The 20,819-nt window shown below is 41.8% G+C and overlaps 82 pseudogenes; all 82 read right to left on the reverse strand.

Annotated features, from left to right (window-relative positions):
- Nucleotides 1-228: 228 nt before the first annotated feature.
- LOC142709084 (5S ribosomal RNA) lies at nt 229-347 on the reverse strand (annotated as a pseudogene).
- A 68-nt stretch (nt 348-415) lies between these two features.
- Nucleotides 416-534, reverse strand: LOC142709162 (5S ribosomal RNA; annotated as a pseudogene).
- A 68-nt stretch (nt 535-602) lies between these two features.
- Nucleotides 603-721, reverse strand: LOC142709296 (5S ribosomal RNA; annotated as a pseudogene).
- Nucleotides 722-788: 67 nt separating this feature from the next.
- On the reverse strand, nt 789-907 carry LOC142709138 (5S ribosomal RNA; annotated as a pseudogene).
- A 254-nt stretch (nt 908-1,161) lies between these two features.
- On the reverse strand, nt 1,162-1,281 carry LOC142709325 (5S ribosomal RNA; annotated as a pseudogene).
- Nucleotides 1,282-1,348: 67 nt separating this feature from the next.
- LOC142709312 (5S ribosomal RNA) lies at nt 1,349-1,467 on the reverse strand (annotated as a pseudogene).
- Nucleotides 1,468-1,906: 439 nt separating this feature from the next.
- Nucleotides 1,907-2,025, reverse strand: LOC142709155 (5S ribosomal RNA; annotated as a pseudogene).
- A 68-nt stretch (nt 2,026-2,093) lies between these two features.
- LOC142709225 (5S ribosomal RNA) lies at nt 2,094-2,213 on the reverse strand (annotated as a pseudogene).
- Nucleotides 2,214-2,280: 67 nt separating this feature from the next.
- LOC142709258 (5S ribosomal RNA) lies at nt 2,281-2,399 on the reverse strand (annotated as a pseudogene).
- A 253-nt stretch (nt 2,400-2,652) lies between these two features.
- Nucleotides 2,653-2,771, reverse strand: LOC142709124 (5S ribosomal RNA; annotated as a pseudogene).
- Nucleotides 2,772-2,839: 68 nt separating this feature from the next.
- LOC142709122 (5S ribosomal RNA) lies at nt 2,840-2,958 on the reverse strand (annotated as a pseudogene).
- A 66-nt stretch (nt 2,959-3,024) lies between these two features.
- Nucleotides 3,025-3,143, reverse strand: LOC142709178 (5S ribosomal RNA; annotated as a pseudogene).
- A 67-nt stretch (nt 3,144-3,210) lies between these two features.
- Nucleotides 3,211-3,329, reverse strand: LOC142709213 (5S ribosomal RNA; annotated as a pseudogene).
- Nucleotides 3,330-3,396: 67 nt separating this feature from the next.
- On the reverse strand, nt 3,397-3,515 carry LOC142709180 (5S ribosomal RNA; annotated as a pseudogene).
- Nucleotides 3,516-3,583: 68 nt separating this feature from the next.
- On the reverse strand, nt 3,584-3,702 carry LOC142709156 (5S ribosomal RNA; annotated as a pseudogene).
- A 68-nt stretch (nt 3,703-3,770) lies between these two features.
- LOC142709253 (5S ribosomal RNA) lies at nt 3,771-3,889 on the reverse strand (annotated as a pseudogene).
- Nucleotides 3,890-3,957: 68 nt separating this feature from the next.
- On the reverse strand, nt 3,958-4,076 carry LOC142709108 (5S ribosomal RNA; annotated as a pseudogene).
- Nucleotides 4,077-4,143: 67 nt separating this feature from the next.
- LOC142709190 (5S ribosomal RNA) lies at nt 4,144-4,261 on the reverse strand (annotated as a pseudogene).
- A 67-nt stretch (nt 4,262-4,328) lies between these two features.
- On the reverse strand, nt 4,329-4,447 carry LOC142709363 (5S ribosomal RNA; annotated as a pseudogene).
- A 67-nt stretch (nt 4,448-4,514) lies between these two features.
- Nucleotides 4,515-4,633, reverse strand: LOC142709317 (5S ribosomal RNA; annotated as a pseudogene).
- A 67-nt stretch (nt 4,634-4,700) lies between these two features.
- Nucleotides 4,701-4,819, reverse strand: LOC142709327 (5S ribosomal RNA; annotated as a pseudogene).
- A 430-nt stretch (nt 4,820-5,249) lies between these two features.
- LOC142709185 (5S ribosomal RNA) lies at nt 5,250-5,368 on the reverse strand (annotated as a pseudogene).
- Nucleotides 5,369-5,435: 67 nt separating this feature from the next.
- On the reverse strand, nt 5,436-5,554 carry LOC142709305 (5S ribosomal RNA; annotated as a pseudogene).
- Nucleotides 5,555-6,355: 801 nt separating this feature from the next.
- LOC142709362 (5S ribosomal RNA) lies at nt 6,356-6,474 on the reverse strand (annotated as a pseudogene).
- Nucleotides 6,475-6,727: 253 nt separating this feature from the next.
- LOC142709242 (5S ribosomal RNA) lies at nt 6,728-6,846 on the reverse strand (annotated as a pseudogene).
- Nucleotides 6,847-6,913: 67 nt separating this feature from the next.
- LOC142709288 (5S ribosomal RNA) lies at nt 6,914-7,032 on the reverse strand (annotated as a pseudogene).
- Nucleotides 7,033-7,276: 244 nt separating this feature from the next.
- LOC142709141 (5S ribosomal RNA) lies at nt 7,277-7,395 on the reverse strand (annotated as a pseudogene).
- Nucleotides 7,396-7,462: 67 nt separating this feature from the next.
- LOC142709255 (5S ribosomal RNA) lies at nt 7,463-7,581 on the reverse strand (annotated as a pseudogene).
- Nucleotides 7,582-7,648: 67 nt separating this feature from the next.
- Nucleotides 7,649-7,767, reverse strand: LOC142709085 (5S ribosomal RNA; annotated as a pseudogene).
- Nucleotides 7,768-7,834: 67 nt separating this feature from the next.
- Nucleotides 7,835-7,953, reverse strand: LOC142709134 (5S ribosomal RNA; annotated as a pseudogene).
- Nucleotides 7,954-8,020: 67 nt separating this feature from the next.
- On the reverse strand, nt 8,021-8,139 carry LOC142709268 (5S ribosomal RNA; annotated as a pseudogene).
- A 67-nt stretch (nt 8,140-8,206) lies between these two features.
- Nucleotides 8,207-8,325, reverse strand: LOC142709086 (5S ribosomal RNA; annotated as a pseudogene).
- A 67-nt stretch (nt 8,326-8,392) lies between these two features.
- LOC142709113 (5S ribosomal RNA) lies at nt 8,393-8,511 on the reverse strand (annotated as a pseudogene).
- Nucleotides 8,512-8,578: 67 nt separating this feature from the next.
- On the reverse strand, nt 8,579-8,697 carry LOC142709285 (5S ribosomal RNA; annotated as a pseudogene).
- Nucleotides 8,698-8,950: 253 nt separating this feature from the next.
- On the reverse strand, nt 8,951-9,069 carry LOC142709318 (5S ribosomal RNA; annotated as a pseudogene).
- A 439-nt stretch (nt 9,070-9,508) lies between these two features.
- Nucleotides 9,509-9,627, reverse strand: LOC142709163 (5S ribosomal RNA; annotated as a pseudogene).
- Nucleotides 9,628-9,694: 67 nt separating this feature from the next.
- Nucleotides 9,695-9,813, reverse strand: LOC142709385 (5S ribosomal RNA; annotated as a pseudogene).
- A 67-nt stretch (nt 9,814-9,880) lies between these two features.
- Nucleotides 9,881-9,999, reverse strand: LOC142709234 (5S ribosomal RNA; annotated as a pseudogene).
- Nucleotides 10,000-10,252: 253 nt separating this feature from the next.
- Nucleotides 10,253-10,371, reverse strand: LOC142709181 (5S ribosomal RNA; annotated as a pseudogene).
- A 67-nt stretch (nt 10,372-10,438) lies between these two features.
- Nucleotides 10,439-10,557, reverse strand: LOC142709348 (5S ribosomal RNA; annotated as a pseudogene).
- A 67-nt stretch (nt 10,558-10,624) lies between these two features.
- On the reverse strand, nt 10,625-10,743 carry LOC142709199 (5S ribosomal RNA; annotated as a pseudogene).
- A 254-nt stretch (nt 10,744-10,997) lies between these two features.
- LOC142709102 (5S ribosomal RNA) lies at nt 10,998-11,116 on the reverse strand (annotated as a pseudogene).
- A 67-nt stretch (nt 11,117-11,183) lies between these two features.
- LOC142709164 (5S ribosomal RNA) lies at nt 11,184-11,302 on the reverse strand (annotated as a pseudogene).
- Nucleotides 11,303-11,369: 67 nt separating this feature from the next.
- Nucleotides 11,370-11,488, reverse strand: LOC142709192 (5S ribosomal RNA; annotated as a pseudogene).
- Nucleotides 11,489-11,555: 67 nt separating this feature from the next.
- LOC142709123 (5S ribosomal RNA) lies at nt 11,556-11,674 on the reverse strand (annotated as a pseudogene).
- A 253-nt stretch (nt 11,675-11,927) lies between these two features.
- LOC142709226 (5S ribosomal RNA) lies at nt 11,928-12,046 on the reverse strand (annotated as a pseudogene).
- Nucleotides 12,047-12,113: 67 nt separating this feature from the next.
- Nucleotides 12,114-12,232, reverse strand: LOC142709136 (5S ribosomal RNA; annotated as a pseudogene).
- Nucleotides 12,233-12,299: 67 nt separating this feature from the next.
- On the reverse strand, nt 12,300-12,418 carry LOC142709148 (5S ribosomal RNA; annotated as a pseudogene).
- Nucleotides 12,419-12,485: 67 nt separating this feature from the next.
- LOC142709204 (5S ribosomal RNA) lies at nt 12,486-12,604 on the reverse strand (annotated as a pseudogene).
- A 67-nt stretch (nt 12,605-12,671) lies between these two features.
- Nucleotides 12,672-12,790, reverse strand: LOC142709337 (5S ribosomal RNA; annotated as a pseudogene).
- A 67-nt stretch (nt 12,791-12,857) lies between these two features.
- Nucleotides 12,858-12,976, reverse strand: LOC142709160 (5S ribosomal RNA; annotated as a pseudogene).
- A 67-nt stretch (nt 12,977-13,043) lies between these two features.
- Nucleotides 13,044-13,162, reverse strand: LOC142709172 (5S ribosomal RNA; annotated as a pseudogene).
- Nucleotides 13,163-13,229: 67 nt separating this feature from the next.
- On the reverse strand, nt 13,230-13,348 carry LOC142709205 (5S ribosomal RNA; annotated as a pseudogene).
- Nucleotides 13,349-13,415: 67 nt separating this feature from the next.
- On the reverse strand, nt 13,416-13,534 carry LOC142709214 (5S ribosomal RNA; annotated as a pseudogene).
- Nucleotides 13,535-13,601: 67 nt separating this feature from the next.
- LOC142709289 (5S ribosomal RNA) lies at nt 13,602-13,720 on the reverse strand (annotated as a pseudogene).
- A 67-nt stretch (nt 13,721-13,787) lies between these two features.
- LOC142709245 (5S ribosomal RNA) lies at nt 13,788-13,906 on the reverse strand (annotated as a pseudogene).
- Nucleotides 13,907-13,973: 67 nt separating this feature from the next.
- Nucleotides 13,974-14,092, reverse strand: LOC142709135 (5S ribosomal RNA; annotated as a pseudogene).
- Nucleotides 14,093-14,159: 67 nt separating this feature from the next.
- On the reverse strand, nt 14,160-14,278 carry LOC142709351 (5S ribosomal RNA; annotated as a pseudogene).
- A 68-nt stretch (nt 14,279-14,346) lies between these two features.
- On the reverse strand, nt 14,347-14,463 carry LOC142709344 (5S ribosomal RNA; annotated as a pseudogene).
- A 68-nt stretch (nt 14,464-14,531) lies between these two features.
- On the reverse strand, nt 14,532-14,650 carry LOC142709146 (5S ribosomal RNA; annotated as a pseudogene).
- A 67-nt stretch (nt 14,651-14,717) lies between these two features.
- Nucleotides 14,718-14,836, reverse strand: LOC142709377 (5S ribosomal RNA; annotated as a pseudogene).
- Nucleotides 14,837-15,089: 253 nt separating this feature from the next.
- On the reverse strand, nt 15,090-15,208 carry LOC142709324 (5S ribosomal RNA; annotated as a pseudogene).
- A 67-nt stretch (nt 15,209-15,275) lies between these two features.
- Nucleotides 15,276-15,394, reverse strand: LOC142709352 (5S ribosomal RNA; annotated as a pseudogene).
- A 68-nt stretch (nt 15,395-15,462) lies between these two features.
- On the reverse strand, nt 15,463-15,579 carry LOC142709346 (5S ribosomal RNA; annotated as a pseudogene).
- Nucleotides 15,580-15,647: 68 nt separating this feature from the next.
- Nucleotides 15,648-15,766, reverse strand: LOC142709147 (5S ribosomal RNA; annotated as a pseudogene).
- Nucleotides 15,767-15,833: 67 nt separating this feature from the next.
- Nucleotides 15,834-15,952, reverse strand: LOC142709161 (5S ribosomal RNA; annotated as a pseudogene).
- Nucleotides 15,953-16,205: 253 nt separating this feature from the next.
- On the reverse strand, nt 16,206-16,324 carry LOC142709089 (5S ribosomal RNA; annotated as a pseudogene).
- Nucleotides 16,325-16,391: 67 nt separating this feature from the next.
- LOC142709114 (5S ribosomal RNA) lies at nt 16,392-16,510 on the reverse strand (annotated as a pseudogene).
- A 67-nt stretch (nt 16,511-16,577) lies between these two features.
- LOC142709119 (5S ribosomal RNA) lies at nt 16,578-16,696 on the reverse strand (annotated as a pseudogene).
- A 253-nt stretch (nt 16,697-16,949) lies between these two features.
- LOC142709321 (5S ribosomal RNA) lies at nt 16,950-17,068 on the reverse strand (annotated as a pseudogene).
- Nucleotides 17,069-17,507: 439 nt separating this feature from the next.
- On the reverse strand, nt 17,508-17,626 carry LOC142709166 (5S ribosomal RNA; annotated as a pseudogene).
- Nucleotides 17,627-17,693: 67 nt separating this feature from the next.
- LOC142709388 (5S ribosomal RNA) lies at nt 17,694-17,812 on the reverse strand (annotated as a pseudogene).
- A 67-nt stretch (nt 17,813-17,879) lies between these two features.
- On the reverse strand, nt 17,880-17,998 carry LOC142709217 (5S ribosomal RNA; annotated as a pseudogene).
- Nucleotides 17,999-18,251: 253 nt separating this feature from the next.
- Nucleotides 18,252-18,370, reverse strand: LOC142709182 (5S ribosomal RNA; annotated as a pseudogene).
- Nucleotides 18,371-18,437: 67 nt separating this feature from the next.
- Nucleotides 18,438-18,556, reverse strand: LOC142709350 (5S ribosomal RNA; annotated as a pseudogene).
- Nucleotides 18,557-18,623: 67 nt separating this feature from the next.
- Nucleotides 18,624-18,742, reverse strand: LOC142709184 (5S ribosomal RNA; annotated as a pseudogene).
- Nucleotides 18,743-18,995: 253 nt separating this feature from the next.
- LOC142709081 (5S ribosomal RNA) lies at nt 18,996-19,114 on the reverse strand (annotated as a pseudogene).
- Nucleotides 19,115-19,368: 254 nt separating this feature from the next.
- LOC142709183 (5S ribosomal RNA) lies at nt 19,369-19,487 on the reverse strand (annotated as a pseudogene).
- A 253-nt stretch (nt 19,488-19,740) lies between these two features.
- On the reverse strand, nt 19,741-19,859 carry LOC142709196 (5S ribosomal RNA; annotated as a pseudogene).
- A 253-nt stretch (nt 19,860-20,112) lies between these two features.
- LOC142709125 (5S ribosomal RNA) lies at nt 20,113-20,231 on the reverse strand (annotated as a pseudogene).
- Nucleotides 20,232-20,484: 253 nt separating this feature from the next.
- On the reverse strand, nt 20,485-20,603 carry LOC142709157 (5S ribosomal RNA; annotated as a pseudogene).
- A 67-nt stretch (nt 20,604-20,670) lies between these two features.
- Nucleotides 20,671-20,789, reverse strand: LOC142709210 (5S ribosomal RNA; annotated as a pseudogene).
- Nucleotides 20,790-20,819: the final 30 nt, after the last annotated feature.

The raw sequence follows: 20,819 nt of genomic DNA on the forward strand, positions 1-20,819 counted from the left end.
TTTTTAATCGATTGTGAAACAAAATCTAAACGACATAATAAAAAGTCACCCGCACGACGGATTACCAGACAGTCTCCACACTGGTACTAGCGAGGCCTTAAGCTGTGTAACTTCTGCGATCTGACGAGAGCAGGCACATTCAGCTTAGAATGACCATTGACATTAAAAGCCTTAATCCATAGTCCTATTTAATCTATTGTGAAACAAAATCTAAACAACATAATAAAAAGTCAACCGCACCACGGATTCCCAGACAGTCTCCCACACTGGTACTAGCGAGGCCTTAAGCTGTGTAACTTCTGCGATCTGACGAGAGCAGGGACATTCAGCTTAGAATGGCCATTGACATTAAAGGCTTTAATCCATAGTCCTTTTTAATCGATTGTGAAACCAAAATCTAAACGACATAATAAAAATTCAACCGCACCACGGATTCCCAGACAGTCTCCCACACTGGTACTAGCGAGGCCTTAAGCTGTGTAACTTCTGCGATCTGACGAGAGCAGGCACATTCAGCTTAGAATGGCCATTGACATTAAATGCTTTAATCCATAGTCCTATTTAATCTATTGTGAAACAAAAATCTAAACGACATAATAAAAAGTCAAGCGCACCACGGATTCCAGGACAGTCTCCCACACTGGTACTAGCGAGGCCTTAAGCTGTGTAACTTCTGCGATCTGACGAGAGCAGGCACATTCAGCTTAGAATGGCCATTGACGTTAAATGCTTTAATCCATAGTACTTTTTAATCGATTGTGAAACAAAATCTAAACGACATAATAAAAAGTCAACCGCACCACGGATTCCCAGACAGTCTCCCACACTGGTACTAGCGAGGCCTTAAGCTGTGTAACTTCTGCGATCAGACGAGAGCAGGCACATTCAGCTTAGAATGGCCATTGATATTAAATGCTTTAATCCATAGTACTTTTTAATCGATTGTGAAACAAAATCTAAACGACATAATAAAAAGTCAACCGCACCACGGATTCCCAGACCAGGTCTCCCACACTGGTACTAGCGAGGCCTTAAGCTGTGTAACTTCTGCAATTTGACCAGAGCAGGGACATTCAGCTTAGAATGGCCATTGACATTAAATGCTTTAATCCATAGTCCTTTTAATCGATTGTGAAACAAAATCTAAACGACATAATAAAAATTCAACCGCACCACGGATTCCCAGAGAGTCTCCCACACTGGTACTAGCGAGGCCTTAAGCTGTGTAACTTCTGCGATCTGACGAGAGGCAGGCACATTCAGCTTAGAATGGCCATTGACGTTAAATGCTTTAATCCATAGTCCTATTTAATCTATTGTGAAACAAAATCTAAACGACATAATAAAAAGTCAACCGCACCACGGATTCCCAGACAGTCTCTCACACTGGTACTAGCGAGGCGTTAAGCTGTTTAACTTCTGCGATCTAACGAGAGCAGGCACATTCAGCTTAGAATGGCCATTAACATTAAATGCTTTAATCCATAGTCCTTTTTAATCGATTGTGAAACAAAATCTAAACGACATAATAAAAAGGCAACCACACCACGGATTCCCAGACAGTCTCCCACACTGGTACTAGCGAGGACTTAAGCTGTGTAACTTTCTGCGGTCTGACGAGAGCAGGCACATTCAGCTTAGAATGGCCATTGACGTAAATGCTTTAATCCATAGTCCTATTTAATCTATTGTGAAACAAAATCTAACGACATAATAAAAAGTCAAACGCACCACGGATTCCAAGACAGTCTCCCACACTAGTACTAGCAGAGGCGTTAAGATGTGTAACTTCTGCGATCTAACGAGAGCAGGCACATTCAGCTTAGAATGGCCATTGGCATTAAATGCTTTAATCCATAGTCCTTTTTATTCGATTGTGAAACAAAATCTAAACGACATAATAAAAAGTCAACCGCACCACCGATTCCCAGACAGTCTCCCACACTGGTACTAGCGAGGCCTTAAGCTGTGTAACTTCTGCGATCTGACGAGAGCAGGCACATTCAGCTTAGAATGGCCATTGACATTAAAAGCCTTAATCCATAGTCCTATTTAATCTATTGTGAAATAAAATCTAAACAACATAATAAAAAAGTCAACCGCACCACGGATTCCCAGACAGTCTCCCACACTGGTACTAGCGAGGCCTTAAGCTGTGTAACTTCTGCGATCTGACGAGAGCAGGCCACATTCAGCTTAGAATGGCCATTGACATTAAATGCTTTAATCCATAGTCCTTTTTAATCGATTGTGAAACAAAATCTAAACGACATAATAAAAAGTCAACCGCTCCACGGATTCCCAGACAGCCTCCCACACTGGTACTAGCGAGGCCTTAAGCTGTGTAACTTCTGCGATCTGACGAGAGCAGGGACATTCAGCTTAGAATGGCCATTGACATTAAATCCTTTAATCCATAGTCCTTTTTAATCAATTGTGAAACAAAATCTAAACGACATAATAAAAATTAAACCGCACCACGGATTCCCAGACAGTCTCCCACACTGGTACTAGCGAGGCCTTAAGCTGTGTAACTTCTGCGATCTGCGGAGAGCAGGAACATTCAGCTTAGAATGGCCATTGACGTTAAATGCTTTAATCCATAGTCCTATTTAATCTATTGTGAAACAAAATCTAAACGACATAATAAAAAGTCAACCGCACCACGGATTCCCAGACAGTCTCCCACACTGGTACTAGCGAGGCCTTAAGCTGTGTAACTTCTGCGATCTGACGAGAGCAGGCACATTCAGCTTAGAATGGCCATTGACATTAAAATGCTTTAATCCATAGTCCTTTTTAATCGATTGTGAAACAAAATCTAAACGACATAATAACAAGGCAACCGCACCACGGATTCCCAGACAGTCTCCCACACTGGTACTAGCGAGGCCTTAAGCTGTGTAACTTCTGCGATCTGACGAGAGCAGGCACATTCAGCTTAGAATGGCCATTGACACTAATGCTTTAATCCATAGTCCTTTTTAATCGATTGTGAAACAAAATCTAAACGACATAATAAAAAGGCAACCGCACCACGGATTCCCAGACAGTCTCCCACACTGGTACTAGCGAGGCCTTAAGCTGTGTAACTTCTGCGATCTGACGAGAGCAGGGACATTCAGCTTAGAATGGCCATTGACATTAAATGCTTTAATCCATAGTCCTTTTTAATCGATTGTGAAACAAAATCTAAACGACATAATAAAAATTCAACCGCACCACGGATTCCCAGACAGTCTCCCACACTGGTACTAGCGAGGCCTTAAGCTGTGTAACTTCTGCGTTCTGACGAGAGCAGGCACATTCAGCTTAGAATGGCCATTGGCGTTAAATGTTTTAATCCATAGTCCTATTTAATCTATTGTGAAACAAAATCTAAACGACATAATAAAAAGTCAGCCGCACCACGGATTCCCAGACAGTCTCCCACACTGGTACTAGCGAGGCCTTAAGCTGTGTAACTTCTGCGATCTGACGAGAGCAGGCACATTCAGCTTAGAATGGCCATTGACATTAAATGCTTTAATCCATAGTCCTTTTTATTCGATTGTGAAACAAAATCTAAACGACATAAATAAAAAGTCAACCGCACCACCGATTCCCAGACAGTCTCCCACACTGGTACTAGCGAGGCCTTAAGCTGTGTAACTTCTGCGATCTGACGAGAGCAGGCACATTCAGCTTAGAATGGCCATTGACATTAAAAGCCTTTAATCCATAGTCCTATTTAATCTATTGTGAAATAAAATCTAAACAACATAATAAAAAATCAACCGCACCACGGATTCCCAGACAGTCTCCCACACTGGTACTAGCGAGGCCTTAAGCTGTGTAACTTCTGCGATCTGCCGAGAGCAGGCACATTCAGCTTAGAATGGCCATTGACGTTAAATGCTTTAATCCATAGTCCTATTTAATCTATTGTGAAATAAAAATCTAAACAACATAATAAAAAATCAACCGCACCACGGATTCCCAGACAGTCTCCCACACTGGTACTAGCGAGGCCTTAAGCTGTGTAACTTCTGCGATCTGACGAGAGCAGGCACATTCAGCTTAGAATGGCCATTGACATTAAATGCTTTAATCCATAGTCCTTTTTAATCGATTGTGAAACAAAATCTAAACGACATAATAAAAAGTCAACGCACCACGGATTCCCAGACAGTCTCCCACACTGGTACTAGCGAGGCCTTAAGCTGTGTAACTTCTGCGATCTGACGAGAGCAGGCACATTCAGCTTAGAATGGCCATTGACATTAAATGCTTTAATCCATAGTCCTTTTTAATCGATTGTGAAACAAAATCTAAACGACATAATAAAAAGAAAACCGCACCACGGATTCCCAGACAGTCTCCCACACTGGTACTAGCGAGGCCTTAAGCTGTGCAACTTCTGCGATCTGACGAGAGCAGGGACATTCAGCTTAGAATGGCCATTGACATTAAATGCTTTAATCCATAGTCCTTTTTAATCGATTGTGAAACAAAATCTAAACGACATAATAAAAAGTCAACCGCACCACGGATTCCCAGACAGTCTCCCACACTTGTACTAGCGAGGCCTTAAGCTGTGCAACTTCTGCGATCTGACGAGAGCAGGGACATTCAGCTTAGAATGGCCATTGACGTTAAATGCTTTAATCCATAGTCCTATTTAATCTATTGTGAAACAAAATCTAAACGACATAATAAAAAGTCAACTGCACCACGGATTCCCAGACAGTCTCCCACACTAGTACTAGCGAGGCGTTAAGCTGTGTAACTTCTGCGATCTAACGAGAGCAGGCACATTCAGCTTAGAATGGCCATTGGCATTAAATGCTTTAATCCATAGTCCTTTTTAATCGATTGTGAAACAAAATCTAAACGACATAATAAAAAGTCAAACGCACCACGGATTCCCAGACAGTCTCCCACACTGGTACTAGCGAGGCCTTAAGCTGTGTAACTTCTGCGATCTGACGAGAGCATTCACATTCAGCTTAGAATGGCCATTGACATCAAAAAATGCTTTAATCCATAGTCCTTTTTAATCGATTGTGAAACAAAATCTAAACGACATAATAAAAAGTCAACCGCACCACGGATTCCCAGACTGGTACTAGCGAGGCCTTAAGCTGTGTAACTTCTGCAATCTGACGAGAGCAGGGACATTAAGCTTAGAATGGCCATTGACATTAAATGCTTTAATCCATAGTCCTTTTTAATAGATTGTGAAACAAAATCTAAACGACATAATGAAAATTCAACCGCACCACGGATTCCCAGACAGTCTCCCACACTGGTACTAGAGAGGCCTTAAGCTGCGTAATTTCTGCGATCTGACGAGAGCAGGCACATTCAGCTTAGAATGGCCATTGACGTTAAATGCTTTAATCCATAGTCCTATTTAATCTATTGTGAAACAAAATCTAAACGACATTATAAAAAGTCAACCGCACCACGGATTCCCAGACAGTCTCCCACACTGGTACTAGCGAGGCGTTAAACTGTTTAACTTCTGCGACCTAACGAGAGCAGGCACATTCAGCTTAGAATGGCCATTAACATTAAATGCTTTAATCCATAGTCCTTTTTAATCGATTGTGAAACAAAATCTAAACGACATAATAAAAAGTCAACCAACCACAGATTCCCAGACAGTATCCCACACTGGTACTAGCGAGGCCTTAAGCTGTGTAACTTCTGCGATCTGACGAGAGCAGGCACATTCAGCTTAGAATGGCCATTGACATTAAATGCTTTAATCCATAGTCCTTTTTAATCGATTGTGAAACAAAATCTAAACGACATAATAAAAAGTCAACCGCACCACGGATTCCCAGACAGTCGCCCACACTGGTACTAGCGAGGCCTTAAAGCTGTGGAACTTCTGCGATCTGACGAGAGCAGGGACATTCAGCTTAGAATGGCCATTGACATTAAATGCTTTAATACATAGTCCTTTTTAATCGATTGTGAAACAAAATCTAAACGACATAATAAAAATTCAACCGCACCACGGATTCCCACACTGGTACTAGCGAGGACTTAAGCTGTGTAACTTCTGCGATCTGACGAGAGCAGGCACATTCAGCTTAGAATGGCCATTGACGTTAAATCCTTTAATCCATAGTCCTATTTAATCTATTGTAAAACAAAATCTAAACGACATAATAAAAAGTCAACCGCACCACGGATTCCCAGACACTTTTTCCCACACTGGTACTAGCGAGGCCTTAAGCTGTGTAACTTCTGCGATCTGACGAGAGCAGGGGCACTCAGCTTAGAATGGCCATTGACATTAAATGCTTTAATCCATAGTCCTTTTTAATCGATTGTGAAACAAAATCTAAACGACATAATAAAAATTCAACCGCACCACGGATTCCCAGACAGTCTCCCACACTGGTACTAGCGAGGCCTTAGGCTGTGTAACTTCTGCGTTCTGACGAGAGCAGGCACATTCGGCTTAGAATTGCCATTGACGTCAAATGCTTTAATCCATAGTCCTATTTAATCTATTGTGAAACAAAATCTAAACGACATAATAAAAAGTCAACCGCACCACGGATTCCCAGACAGTCTCCCACACTGGTACTAGCAAGGCCATAAGCTGTGTAACTTCTGCGATCTGACGATAGCAGGCACATTCAGCTTAGAATGGCCATTGACATTAAAAGCCTTAATCCATAGTCCTATTTAATCTATTGTGAAACAAAATCTAAACAACATAATAAAAAGTCAACCGCACCACGGATTCCCAGACAGTCTCCCACACTGGTACTAGCGAGACCTTAAGCTGTGTAACTGCTGCGATCTGACGAGAGCAGGCACATGCAGCTTAGAATGGCCATTGACATTAAAAGCTTTAATCCATAGTCCTTTTTAATCGATTGTGAAACAAAATCTAAACGACATAATAAAAAGTCAACCGCACCACGGATTCCCAGACAGTCTCCCACACTAGTACTAGCGAGGCCTTAAGCTGTGTAACTTCTGCGATCTGACGAGAGCATTCACATTCAGCTTAGAATGGCCATTGACATCAAAAAATGCTTTAATCCATAGTCCTTTTTAATCGATTGTGAAACAAAATCTAAACGACATAATAAAAAGTCAACCGCACCACGGATTCCCAGACTGGTACTAGCGAGGCCTTAAGCTGTGTAACTTCTGCAATCTGACGAGAGCAGGGACATTAAGCTTAGAATGGCCATTGACATTAAATGCTTTAATCCATAGTCCTTTTTAATCGATTGTGAAACAAAATCTAAACGACATAATAAAAATTCAACCGCACCACGGATTCCCAGACAGTCTCCCACACTGGTACTAGCGAGGCCTTAAGCTGTGTAATTTCTGCGATCTGACGAGAGCAGGCACATTCAGCTTAGAATGGCCATTGACGTTAAATGCTTTAATCCATAGTCCTATTTAATCTATTGTGAAACAAAATCTAAACGACATTATAAAAAGTCAACCGCACCACGGATTCCCAGACAGTCTCCCACACTGGTACTAGCGAGGCGTTAAGCTGTTTAACTTCTGCGACCTAACGAGAGCAGGCACATTCAGCTTAGAATGGCCATTAACATTAAATGCTTTAATCCATAGTCCTTTTTAATCGATTGTGAAACAAAATCTAAACGACATAATAAAAAGTCAACCGCACCACGGATTCCCAGACAGTCTCCCACACTGGTACTAGCGAGGCCTTAAGCTGTGTAACTTCTGCGATCTGACGAGAGCAGGGACATTCAGCTTAGAATGGCCATTGACATTAAATGCTTTAATCCATAGTCCTTTTTAATCGATTGTGAAACAAAATCTAAACGACATAATAAAAAGTCAACCGCACCACGGATTCCCAGACAGTCTCCCACACTGGTACTAGCGAGGCCTTAAGCTGTGTAACTTCTGCGATCTGACGAGAGCAGGGACATTCAGCTTAGAATAGCCATTGACATTAAATGCTTTAATCCATAGTCCTTTTTAATCGATTGTGTAACAAAATCTAAACGACATAATAAAAGTTCAACCGCACCACGGATTCCCAGACAGTCTCCCACACTGGTACTAGCGAGGCCTTAAGCTGTGTAACTTCTGCGATCTGACGAGAGCAGTCACATTCAGCTTAGAATGGCCATTGACATTAAAACCCTTAATCCATAGTCCTATTTAATCTATTGTGAAACAAAATCTAACCAACATAATAAAAAGTCAACCGCACCACGGATTCCCAGACAGTCTCCCACACTGGTACTAGCGAGGCCTTAAGCTGTGTAACTTCTGCGATCTGACGAGAGCAGGGACATTCAGCTTAGAATGGCCATTGACATTAAATGCTTTAATCCATAGTCTTTTTTAATCGATTGTGAAACAAAATCTAAACGACATAATAAAAATTCAACCGCACCACGGATTCCCAGACAGTCTCCCACACTGGTACTAGCGAGGCCTTAAGCTGTGTAACTTCTGCGTTCTGACGAGAGCAGGCACATTCAGCTTAGAATGGCCATTGACGTTAAATGTTTTAATCCATAGTCCTATTTAATCTATTGTGAAACAAAATCTAAACGACATAATAAAAAGTCAACCGCACCACGGATACCCAGACAGTCTCCCACACTGGTACTTGCGAGGCCTTAAGCTGTGTAACTTCTGCGATCTGACAAGAGCAGGTACATTCAGCTTAGAATGGCCATTGACATTAAATGCTTTAATCCATAGTCCTTTTTAATCGATTGTGAAACAAAATCTAAACGACATAATAAAAAGAAAACCGCACCACGGATTCCCAGACAGTCTCCCACACTGGTACTAGCGAGGCCTTAAACTGTGCAACTTCTGCGATCTGACGAGAGCAGGGACATTCAGCTTAGAATGGCCATTGACATTAAATGCTTTAATCCATAGTCCTTTTTAATCGATTGTGAAACAAAATCTAAACGTCATAATAAAAAGTCAACCGCACCACGGATTCCCAGACAGTCTCCCACACTTGTACTAGCGAGGCCTTAAGCTGTGCAACTTCTGCGATCTGACGAGAGCAGGGACATTCAGCTTAGAATGGCCATTGACGTTAAATACTTTAATCCATAGTCCTATTTAATCTATCGTGACACAAAATCTAAACGACATAATAAAATGTCAACCGCACCACAGATTCCCAGACAGTCTCCCACACTAATACTAGCGAGGCGTTAAGCTGTGTAATTTCTGCGATCTAACGAGAGCAGGCACATTCAGCTTAGAATGGCCATTGGCATTAAATGCTTTAATCCATAGTCCTTTTTAATCGATTGTGAAACAAAATCTAAACGACATAATAAAAAGTCAAACGCACCATGGATTCCCAGACAGTCTCCCACACTGGTACTAGGGAGGCCTTAAGCTGTGTAACTTCTGCGATCTGACGAGAGCAGGGACATTCAGCTTAGAATGGCAATTGACATTAAAGGCTTTAATCCATAGTCCTTTTTAATCGATTGTGAAACAAAATCTAAACGACATAACAAAAATTCAACCGCACCACGGATTCCCAGACAGTCTCCCACACTGGTACTAGCGAGGCCTTAAGCTGTGTAACTTCTGCGATCTGACGAGAGCAGGCACATTCAGCTTAGAATGGCCATTGACCTTAAATGCTTTAATCCATAGTCCTTTTTAATCGATTGTGAAACAAAATCTAAACGACATAATAAAAAGTCAACCGCACCACGGATTCCCAGACAGTCTCCCACACTGGTACTAGCGAGGCCTTAAGCTGTGTAATTTCTGCGATCTGACGAGAGCAGGGACATTCAGCTTAGAATGGCCATTGACATTAAATGCTTTAATCCATAGTCCTTTTTAATCGATTGTGAAACAAAATCTAAACGACATAATAAAAATTCCACCGCACCACGGATTCCCAGACAGTCTCCCACACTGGTACTAGCGAGGCCTTAAGCTGTGTAACTTCTGCGATCTGACGAGAGCAGGCACATTCAGCTTAGAATGGCCATTGATGTTATATGCTTTAATCCATAGTCCTATTTAATCTATTGTGAAACAAAATCTAAACGACATAACAAAAATCCAACCGCACCACGGATTCCCAGACAGTCTCCCACACTGGTACTAGCGAGGCGTTAAGCTGTGTAACTTCTGCGATCTAACGAGAGCAGGCACATTCAGCTTAGAATGGCCATTGACATTAAATGCTTTAATCCATAGTCCTTTTTAATCGATTGTGAAACAAAATCTAAACGACATAATAAAAAGTCAACCGCACCACGGATTCCCAGACAGTCTCCCACACTGGTACTAGCGAGGCCTTAAGCTGTGTAACTTCTGCGATCTGACGAGAGCAGGCACATTCAGCTTAGAATGGCCTTTGACATTAAAAGACTTAATCCATAGTCCTATTTAATCGATTGTGAAACAAAATCTAAACGACATAATAAAAATTCAACTGCACCACGGATTCCCAGACAGTCTCCCACACTGGTACTAGCGAGGCCTTAAGCTGTGTAACTTCTGCATTCTGACCAGAGCAGGCACATTCAGCTTAGAATGGCCATTGACGTTAAATGCTTTAATCCATAGTCCTATTTAATCTATTGTGAAACAAAATCTAAACGACATAATAAAAAGTCAACCGCACCACGGATTCCCAGACAGTCTCCCACACTGGTACTAGCGAGGGCTTAAGCTGTGTAACTTCTGCGATCTGACGAGAGCAGGCACATTCAGCTTAGAATGGCCATTGACATTAAATGCTTTAATCCATAGTCCTTTTTAATCGATTGTGAAACAAAATCTAAACAACATAATAAAAAGTCAACCGCACCACGGATTCCCAGACAGTCTCCCACACTGGTACTAGCGAGGCGTTAAGCTGTGTAACTTCTGCGATTTAACTAGAGCAGGCACATTCAGCTTAGAATGGCCATTGACATCAAAATGCTTTAATCCATAGTCCTTTTTAATCGATTGTGAAACAAAATCGAAACGACATAATAAACAGCCAACCGCACCACGGATTCCCAGACAGTCTCCCACACTGGTACTAGCGAGGCCTTAAGCTGTGTAACTTCTGCGATCTGACGAGAGCAGGGACATTCAGCTTAGAATGGCAATTGACCTTAAAGGCTTTAATCCATAGTCCTTTTTAATCGATTGTGAAACAAAATCTAAACGACATAATAAAAATTCAACCGCACCACGGATTCCCAGACAGTCTCCCACACTGGTACTAGCGAGGCCTTAAGCTGTGTAACTTCTGCGATCTGACGAGAGCAGGCACATTCAGCTTAGAATGGCCATTGACCTTAAATGCTTTAATCCATAGTCCTTTTTAATCGATTGTGAAACAAAATCTAAACGACATAATAAAAAGGCAACCGCACCACGGATTCCCAGACAGTCTCCCACACTGGTACTAACGAGGCCTTAAGCTGTGTAATTTCTGCGATCTGACGAGAACAGGGACATTCAGCTTAGAATGGCCATTGACATTAAATGCTTTAATCCATAGTCCTTTTTAATCGATTGTGAAACAAAATCTAAACGACATAATAAAAAGGCAACCGCACCACGGATTCCCAGACAGTCTCCCACACTGGTACTAGCGAGGCCTTAAGCTGTGTAACTTCTGCGATCTGACGAGAGCAGGCACATTCAGCTTAGAATGGCCATTGACGTTAAATGCTTTAATCCATAGTCCTATTTAATCTATTGTGAAACAAAATCTAAACGACATAATAAAAAGTCAAACGCACCACGGATTCCCAGACAGTCTCCCACACTGGTACTAGCGAGGCGTTAAGATGTGTAACTTCTGCGATCTAACGAGAGCAGGCACATTCAGCTTAGAATGGCCTTTGGCATTAAATGCTTTAATCCATAGTCCTTTTTAATCGATTGTGAAACAAAATCTAAACGACATAATAAAAAGTCAACCGCACCACCGATTCCCTGACAGTCTCCCACACTGGTACTAGCGAGGCCTTAAGCTGTGTAACTTCTGCGATCTGACGAGAGCAGGCACATTCAGCTTAGAATGGCCATTGACATTAAAAGCCTTAATCCATAGTCCTATTTAATCTATTGTGAAATAAAATCTAAACAACATAATAAAAAGTCAACCGCACCACGGATTCCCAGACAGTCTCCCACACTGGTACTAGCGAGGCCTTAAGCTGTGTAACTTCTGCGATCTGACGAGAGCAGGCACATTCAGCTTAGAATGGCCATTGACATTAAATGCTTTAATCCATAGTCCTTTTTAATCGATTGTGAAACAAAATCTAAACGACATAATAAAAAGTCAACCGCACCACGGATTCCCAGACAGTCTCCCACACTGGTACTAGCGAGGCCTTAAGCTGTGTAACTTCTGCGATCTGACGAGAGCAGGCACATTCAGCTTAGAATGGCCATTGACACTAAATGCTTTAATCCATAGTCCTTTTTAATCGATTGTGAAACAAAATCTAAACGACATAATAAAAAGGCAACCGCACCACGGATTCCCAGACAGTCTCCCACACTGGTACTAGCGAGGCCTTAAGCTGTGTAACTTCTGCGATCTGACGAGAGCAGGGACATTCAGCTTAGAATGACCATTGACATTAAATGCTTTAATCCATAGTCCTTTTTAATCGATTGTGAAACAAAATCTAAACGACATAATAAAAATTAAACCGCACCACGGATTCCCAGACAGTCTTCCACACTGGTACTAGCAAGGCCTTAAGCTGTGTAACTTCTGCGTTCTGACGAGAGCAGGCACATTCAGCTTAGAATGGCCATTGACGTTAAATGCTTTAATCCATAGTCCTATTTAATCTATTGTGAAACAAAATCTAAACGACATAATAAAAAGTCAACCGCACCACGGATTCCCAGACAGTCTCCCACACTGGTACTAGCGAGGCCTTAAGCTGTGTAACTTCTGCGATCTGACGAGAGCAGGCACATTCAGCTTAGAATGGCCATTGACATTAAATGCTTTAATCCATAGTCCTTTTTAATCGATTGTGAAACAAAATCTAAACGACATAATAAAAAGTCAACCGCACCACGGATTCCCAGACAGTCTCCCACACTGGTACTAGCGAGGCCTTAAGCTGTGTAACTTCTGCGATCTGACGAGAGCAGGCACATTCAGCTTAGAATGGCCATTGACACTAAATGCTTTAATCCATAGTCCTTTTTAATCGATTGTGAAACAAAATCTAAACGACATAATAAAAAGGCAACCGCACCACGGATTCCCAGACAGTCTCCCACACTGGTACTAGCGAGGCCTTAAGCTGTGTAACTTCTGCGATCTGACGAGAGCAGGGACATTCAGCTTAGAATGACCATTGACATTAAATGCTTTAATCCATAGTCCTTTTTAATCGATTGTGAAACAAAATCTAAACGACATAATAAAAATTCAACCGCACCACGGATTCCCAGACAGTCTCCCACACTGGTACTAGCGAGGCCTTAAGCTGTGTAACTTCTGCGTTCTGACGAGAGCAGGCACATTCAGCTTAGAATGGCCATTGGCGTTAAATGTTTTAATCCATAGTCCTATTTAATCTATTGTGAAACAAAATCTAAACGACATAATAAAAAGTCAGCCGCACCACGGATTCCCAGACAGTCTCCCACACTGGTATTAGCGAGGCCTTAAGCTGTGTAACTTCTGCGATCTGACGAGAGCAGGCACATTCAGCTTAGAATGGCCATTGACATTAAATTCTTTAATCCATAGTCCTTTTTAATCGATTGTGAAACAAAATCTAAACGACATAATAAAAAGAAAACCGCACCACGGATTCCCAGACAGTCTCCCACACTGGTACTAGCGAGGCCTTAAGCTGTGTAACTTCTGCGATCTGACGAGAGCAGGGACATTCAGCTTAGAATGGCCATTGACTTTAAATGCTTTAATCCATAGTCCTTTTTAATCGATTGTGAAACAAAATCTAAATGACATAATAAAAAGTCAACCGCACCACGGATTCCCAGACAGTCTCCCACACTGGTACTAGCGAGGCCTTAAGCTGTGTAACTTCTGCGATCTGACGAGAGCAGGCACATTCAGCTTAGAACGGCCATTGACGTTAAATGCTTTAATCCATAGTCCTATTTAATCTATTGTGAAACAAAATCTAAACGACATAATAAAAAGTCAACCGCACCACAGATTCCCAGACAGTCTCCCACACTAGTACTAGCGAGGCGTTAAGCTGTGTAACTTCTGCGATCTAACGAGAGCAGGCACATTCAGCTTAGAATGGCCATTGGCATTAAATGCTTTAATCCATAGTCCTTTTTAATCGATTGTGAAACAAAATCTAAACGACATAATAAAAAGTCAAACGCACCACGGATTCCCAGACAGTCTCCCACACTGGTACTAGCGAGGCCTTAAGCTGTGTAACTTCTGCGATCTGACGAGAGCAGGCACATTCAGCTTAGAATGGCCATTGACATTAAAAACCTTAATCCATAGTCCTATTTAATCTATTGTGAAATAAAATCTAAACAACATAATAAAAAGTCAACCGCACCACGGATTCACAGACAGTCTCCCACACTGGTACTAGCGAGGCCTTAAGCTGTGTAACTTCTGCGATCTGACGAGAGCAGGCACATTCAGCTTAGAATGGCCATTGACATTAAATGCTTTAATCCATAGTCCTTTTTAATCGATTGTGAAACAAAATCTAAATGACATAATAAAAAGTCAACCGCACCACGGATTCCCAGACAGTCTCCCACTCTGGTACTAGCGAGGCCTTAAGCTGTGTAACTTCTGCGATCTGACGAGAGCAGGCACATTCAGCTTAGATTGGCAATTGACGTTATATGCTTTCATCCATAGTCCTATTTAATCTATTGTGAAACAAAATCTAAACGACATAATAAAAAGTCAACCGCACCACGGATTCCCAGACAGTCTCCCACACTGGTACTAGCGAGGCGTTAAGCTGTGTAACTTCTGCGATCTAACTAGAGCAGGCACATTCAGCTTAGAATGGCCATTGACATTAAATGCTTTAATCCATAGTCCTTTTTAATCGATTGTGAAACAAAATCTAAACGACATAATAAAAATTAAACCGCACCACTGATTCCCAGACAGTCTCCCACACTGGTACTAGCGAGGCCTTAAGCTGTGTAACTTCTGCGATCTGACGAGAGCAGGCACATTCAGCTTAGAATGGCCATTGACGTTATATGCTTTAATCCATAGTCCTATTTAATCTATTGTGAAACAAAATCTAAACGACATAATAAAAAGTCAACCGCACCACAGATTCCCAGACAGTCTCCCACACTAGTACTAGCGAGGCGTTAAGCTGTGTAACTTCTGCGATCTAACGAGAGCAGGCACATTCAGCTTAGAATGGCCATTGGCATTAAATGCTTTAATCCATAGTCCTTTTTAATCGATTGTGAAACAAAATCTAAACGACATAATAAAAAGTCAAACGCACCACGGATTCCCAGACAGTCTCCCACACTGGTACTAGCGAGGCCTTAAGCTGTGTAACTTCTGCGATCTGACGAGAGCAGGCACATTCAGCTTAGAATGGCCATTGACATTAAAAGCCTTAATCCATAGTCCTATTTAATCTATTGTGAAATAAAATCTAAACAACATAATAAAAAGTCAACCGCACCACGGATTCACAGACAGTCTCCCACACTGGTACTAGCGAGGCCTTAAGCTGTGTAACTTCTGCGATCTGACGAGAGCAGGCACATTCAGCTTAGAATGGCCATTGACATTAAATGCTTTAATCCATAGTCCTTTTTAATCGATTGTGAAACAAAATCTAAACGACATAATAAAAAGTCAACCGCACCACGGATTCCCAGACAGTCTCCCACTCTGGTACCAGCGAGGCCTTAAGCTGTGTAACTTCTGCGATCTCACGAGAGCAGGCACATTCAGCTTAGAATGGCAATTGACGTTATATGCTTTCATCCATAGTCCTATTTAATCTATTGTGAAACAAAATCTAAACGACATAATAAAAAGTCAACCGCACCACGGATTCCCAGACAGTCTCCCACACTGGTACTAGCGAGGTGTTAAGCTGTGTAACTTCTGCGATCTAACTAGAGCAGTCACATTCAGCTTAGAATGGCCATTGACATTAAAACCCTTAATCCATAGTCCTATTTAATCTATTGTGAAACAAAATCTAACCAACATAATAAAAAGTCAACCGCACCACGGATTCCCAGACAGTCTCCCACACTGGTACTAGCGAGGCCTTAAGCTGTGTAACTTCTGCGATCTGACGAGAGCAGGGACATTCAGCTTAGAATGGCCATTGACATTAAATGCTTTAATCCATAGTCTTTTTTAATCGATTGTGAAACAAAATCTAAACGACATAATAAAAATTCAACCGCACCACGGATTCCCAGACAGTCTCCCACACTGGTACTAGCGAGGCCTTAAGCTGTGTAACTTCTGCGTTCTGACGAGAGCAGGCACATTCAGCTTAGAATGGCCATTGACGTTAAATGTTTTAATCCATAGTCCTATTTAATCTATTGTGAAACAAAATCTAAACGACATAATAAAAAGTCAACCGCACCACGGATACCCAGACAGTCTCCCACACTGGTACTAGCGAGGCCTTAAGCTGTGTAACTTCTGCGATCTGACGAGAGCAGGTACATTCAGCTTAGAATGGCCATTGACATTAAATGCTTTAATCCATAGTCCTTTTTAATCGATTGTGAAACAAAATCTAAACGACATAATAAAAAGAAAACCACACCACGGATTCCCAGACAGTCTCCCACACTGGTACTAGCGAGGCCTTAAACTGTGCAACTTCTGCGATCTGACGAGAGCAGGGACATTCAGCTTAGAATGGCCATTGACATTAAATGCTTTAATCCATAGTCCTTTTTAATCGATTGTGAAACAAAATCTAAACGTCATAATAAAAAGTCAACCGCACCACGGATTCCCAGACAGTCTCCCACACTTGTACTAGCGAGGCCTTAAGCTGTGCAACTTCTGCGATCTGACGAGAGCAGGGACATTCAGCTTAGAATGGCCATTGACGTTAAATACTTTAATCCATAGTCCTATTTAATCTATTGTGACACAAAATCTAAACGACATAATAAAATGTCAACCGCACCACAGATTCCCAGACAGTCTCCCACACTAGTACTAGCGAGGCGTTAAGCTGTGTAATTTCTGCGATCTAACGAGAGCAGGCACATTCAGCTTAGAATGGCCATTGGCATTAAATGCTTTAATCCATAGTCCTTTTTAATCGATTGTGAAACAAAATCTAAACGACATAATAAAAAGTCAAACGCACCACGGATTCCCAGACAGTCTCCCACACTGGTACTAGGGAGGCCTTAAGCTGTGTAACTTCTGCGATCTGACGAGAGCAGGGACATTCAGCTTAGAATGGCAATTGACATTAAAGGCTTTAATCCATAGTCCTTTTTAATCGATTGTGAAACAAAATCTAAACGACATAATAAAAATTCAACCGCACCACGGATTCCCAGACAGTCTCCCACACTGGTACTAGCGAGGCCTTAAGCTGTGTAACTTCTGCGATCTGACGAGAGCAGGCACATTCAGCTTAGAATGGCCATTGACCTTAAATGCTTTAATCCATAGTCCTTTTTAATCGATTGTGAAACAAAATCTAAACGACATAATAAAAAGTCAACCGCACCACGGATTCCCAGACAGTCTCCCACACTGGTACTAGCGAGGCCTTAAGCTGTGTAATTTCTGCGATCTGACGAGAGCAGGGACATTCAGCTTAGAATGGCCATTGACATTAAATGCTTTAATCCATAGTCCTTTTTAATCGATTGTGAAACAAAATCTAAACGACATAATAAAAATTCTACCGCACCACGGATTCCCAGACAGTCTCCCACACTGGTACTAGCGAGGCCTTAAGCTGTGTAACTTCTGCGATCTGACGAGAGCAGGCACATTCAGCTTAGAATGGCCATTGACGTTATATGCTTTAATCCATAGTCCTATTTAATCTATTGTGAAACAAAATCTAAACGACATAACAAAAATCCAACCGCACCACGGATTCCCAGACAGTCTCCCACACTGGTACTAGCGAGGCGTTAAGCTGTGTAACTTCTGCGATCTAACGAGAGCAGGCACATTCAGCTTAGAATGGCCATTGACATTAAATGCTTTAATCCATAGTCCTTTTTAATCGATTGTGAAACAAAATCTAAACGACATAATAAAAAGTCAACCGCACCACGGATTCCCAGACAGTCTCCCACACTGGTACTAGCGAGGCCTTAAGCTGTGTAACTTCTGCGATCTGACGAGAGCAGGCACATTCAGCTTAGAATGGCCTTTGACATTAAAAGACTTAATCCATAGTCCTATTTAATCGATTGTGAAACAAAATCTAAACGACATAATAAAAATTCAATTGCACCACGGATTCCCAGACAGTCTCCCACACTGGTACTAGCGAGGCCTTAAGCTGTGTAACTTCTGCATTCTGACCAGAGCAGGCACATTCAGCTTAGAATGGCCATTGACGTTAAATGCTTTAATCCATAGTCCTATTTAATCTATTGTGAAACAAAATCTAAACGACATAATAAAAAGTCAACCGCACCACGGATTCCCAGACAGTCTCCCACACTGGTACTAGCGAGGCCTTAAGCTGTGTAACTTCTGCGATCTGACGAGAGCAGGCACATTCAGCTTAGAATGGCCATTGACGTTAAATGCTTTAATCCATAGTACTTTTTAATCGATTGTGAAACAAAATCTAAACGACATAATAAAAAGTCAAGCGCACCACGGATTCCCAGACAGTCTCCCACACTGGTACTAGCGAGGCCTTAAGCTGTGTAACTTCTGCGATCTGACGAGAGCAGGCACATTCAGCTTAGAATGGCCATTGACATTAAATGCTTTAATCCATAGTCCTTTTTAATCGATTGTGAAACAAAATCTAAACGACATAATAAAAAGTCAACCGCACCACGGATTCCCAGACAGTCTCCCACTCTGGTACTAGCGAGGCCTTAAGCTGTGTAACTTCTGCGATCTGACGAGAGCAGGCACATTCAGCTTAGAATGGCAATTGACGTTATATGCTTTCATCCATAGTCCTATTTAATCTATTGTGAAACAAAATCTAAACGACATAATAAAAAGTCAACCGCACCACGGATTCCCAGACAGTCTCCCACACTGGTACTAGCGAGGCGTTAAGCTGTGTAACTTCTGCGATCTAACTAGAGCAGGCACATTCAGCTTAGAATGGCCATTGACATCAAAATGCTTTAATCCATAGTCCTTTTTAATCGATTGTGAAACAAAATCGAAACGACATAATAAAAAGTCAACCGCACCACGGATTCCCAGACAGTCTCCCACACTGGTACTAGCGAGGCCTTAAGCTGTGTAACTTCTGCGATCTGACGAGAGCAGGCACATTCAGCTTAGAATGGCCTTTGACATTAAAAGACTTAATCCATAGTCCTATTTAATCGATTGTGAAACAAAATCTAAACGACATAATAAAAATTCAATTGCACCACTGATTCCCAGACAGTCTCCCACACTGGTACTAGCGAGGCCTTAAGCTGTGTAACTTCTGCATTCTGACCAGAGCAGGCACATTCAGCTTAGAATGGCCATTGACGTTAAATGCTTTAATCCATAGTCCTATTTAATCTATTGTGAAACAAAATCTAAACGACATAATAAAAAGTCAACCGCACCACGGATTCCCAGACAGTCTCCCACACTGGTACTAGCGAGGCCTTAAGCTGTGTAACTTCTGCGATCTGACGAGAGCAGGCACATTCAGCTTAGAATGGCCATTGACGTTAAATGCTTTAATCCATAGTACTTTTTAATCGATTGTGAAACAAAATCTAAACGACATAATAAAAAGTCAAGCGCACCACGGATTCCCAGACAGTCTCCCACACAGGTACTAGCGAGGCCTTAAGCTGTGTAACTTCTGCGATCTGACGAGAGCAGGCACATTCAGCTTAGAATGGCCATTGACATTAAATGCTTTAATCCATAGTCCTTTTTAATCGATTGTGAAACAAAATCTAAACGACATAATAAAAAGGCAACCGCACCACGGATTCCCAGACAGTCTCCCACACTGGTACTAGCGAGGCCTTAAGCTGTGTAACTTCTGCGATCTGACGAGAGCAGGCACATTCAGCTTAGAATGGCCATTGACGTTAAATGCTTTAATCCATAGTCCTATTTAATCTATTGTGAAACAAAATCTAAACGACATAATAAAAAGTCAAACGCACCACGGATTCCCAGACAGTCTCCCACACTGGTACTAGCGAGGCGTTAAGATGTGTAACTTCTGCGATCTAACGAGAGCAGGCACATTCAGCTTAGAATGGCCTTTGGCATTAAATGCTTTAATCCATAGTCCTTTTTAATCGATTGTGAAACAAAATCTAAACGACATAATAAAAAGTCAACCGCACCACCGATTCCCAGACAGTCTCCCACACTGGTACTAGCGAGGCCTTAAGCTGTGTAACTTCTGCGATCTGACGAGAGCAGGCACATTCAGCTTAGAATGGCCATTGACATTAAAAGCCTTAATCCATAGTCCTATTTAATCTATTGTGAAATAAAATCTAAACAACATAATAAAAAGTCAACCGCACCACGGATTCCCAGACAGTCTCCCACACTGGTACTAGCGAGGCCTTAAGCTGTGTAACTTCTGCGATCTGACGAGAGCAGGCACATTCAGCTTAGAATGGCCATTGACATTAAATGCTTTAATCCATAGTCCTTTTTA

The sequence above is a fragment of the Rhinoderma darwinii genome, unplaced genomic scaffold, assembly GCF_050947455.1.
Source record: "Rhinoderma darwinii isolate aRhiDar2 unplaced genomic scaffold, aRhiDar2.hap1 Scaffold_4066, whole genome shotgun sequence".
NCBI lineage: Eukaryota > Metazoa > Chordata > Amphibia > Anura > Rhinodermatidae > Rhinoderma > Rhinoderma darwinii.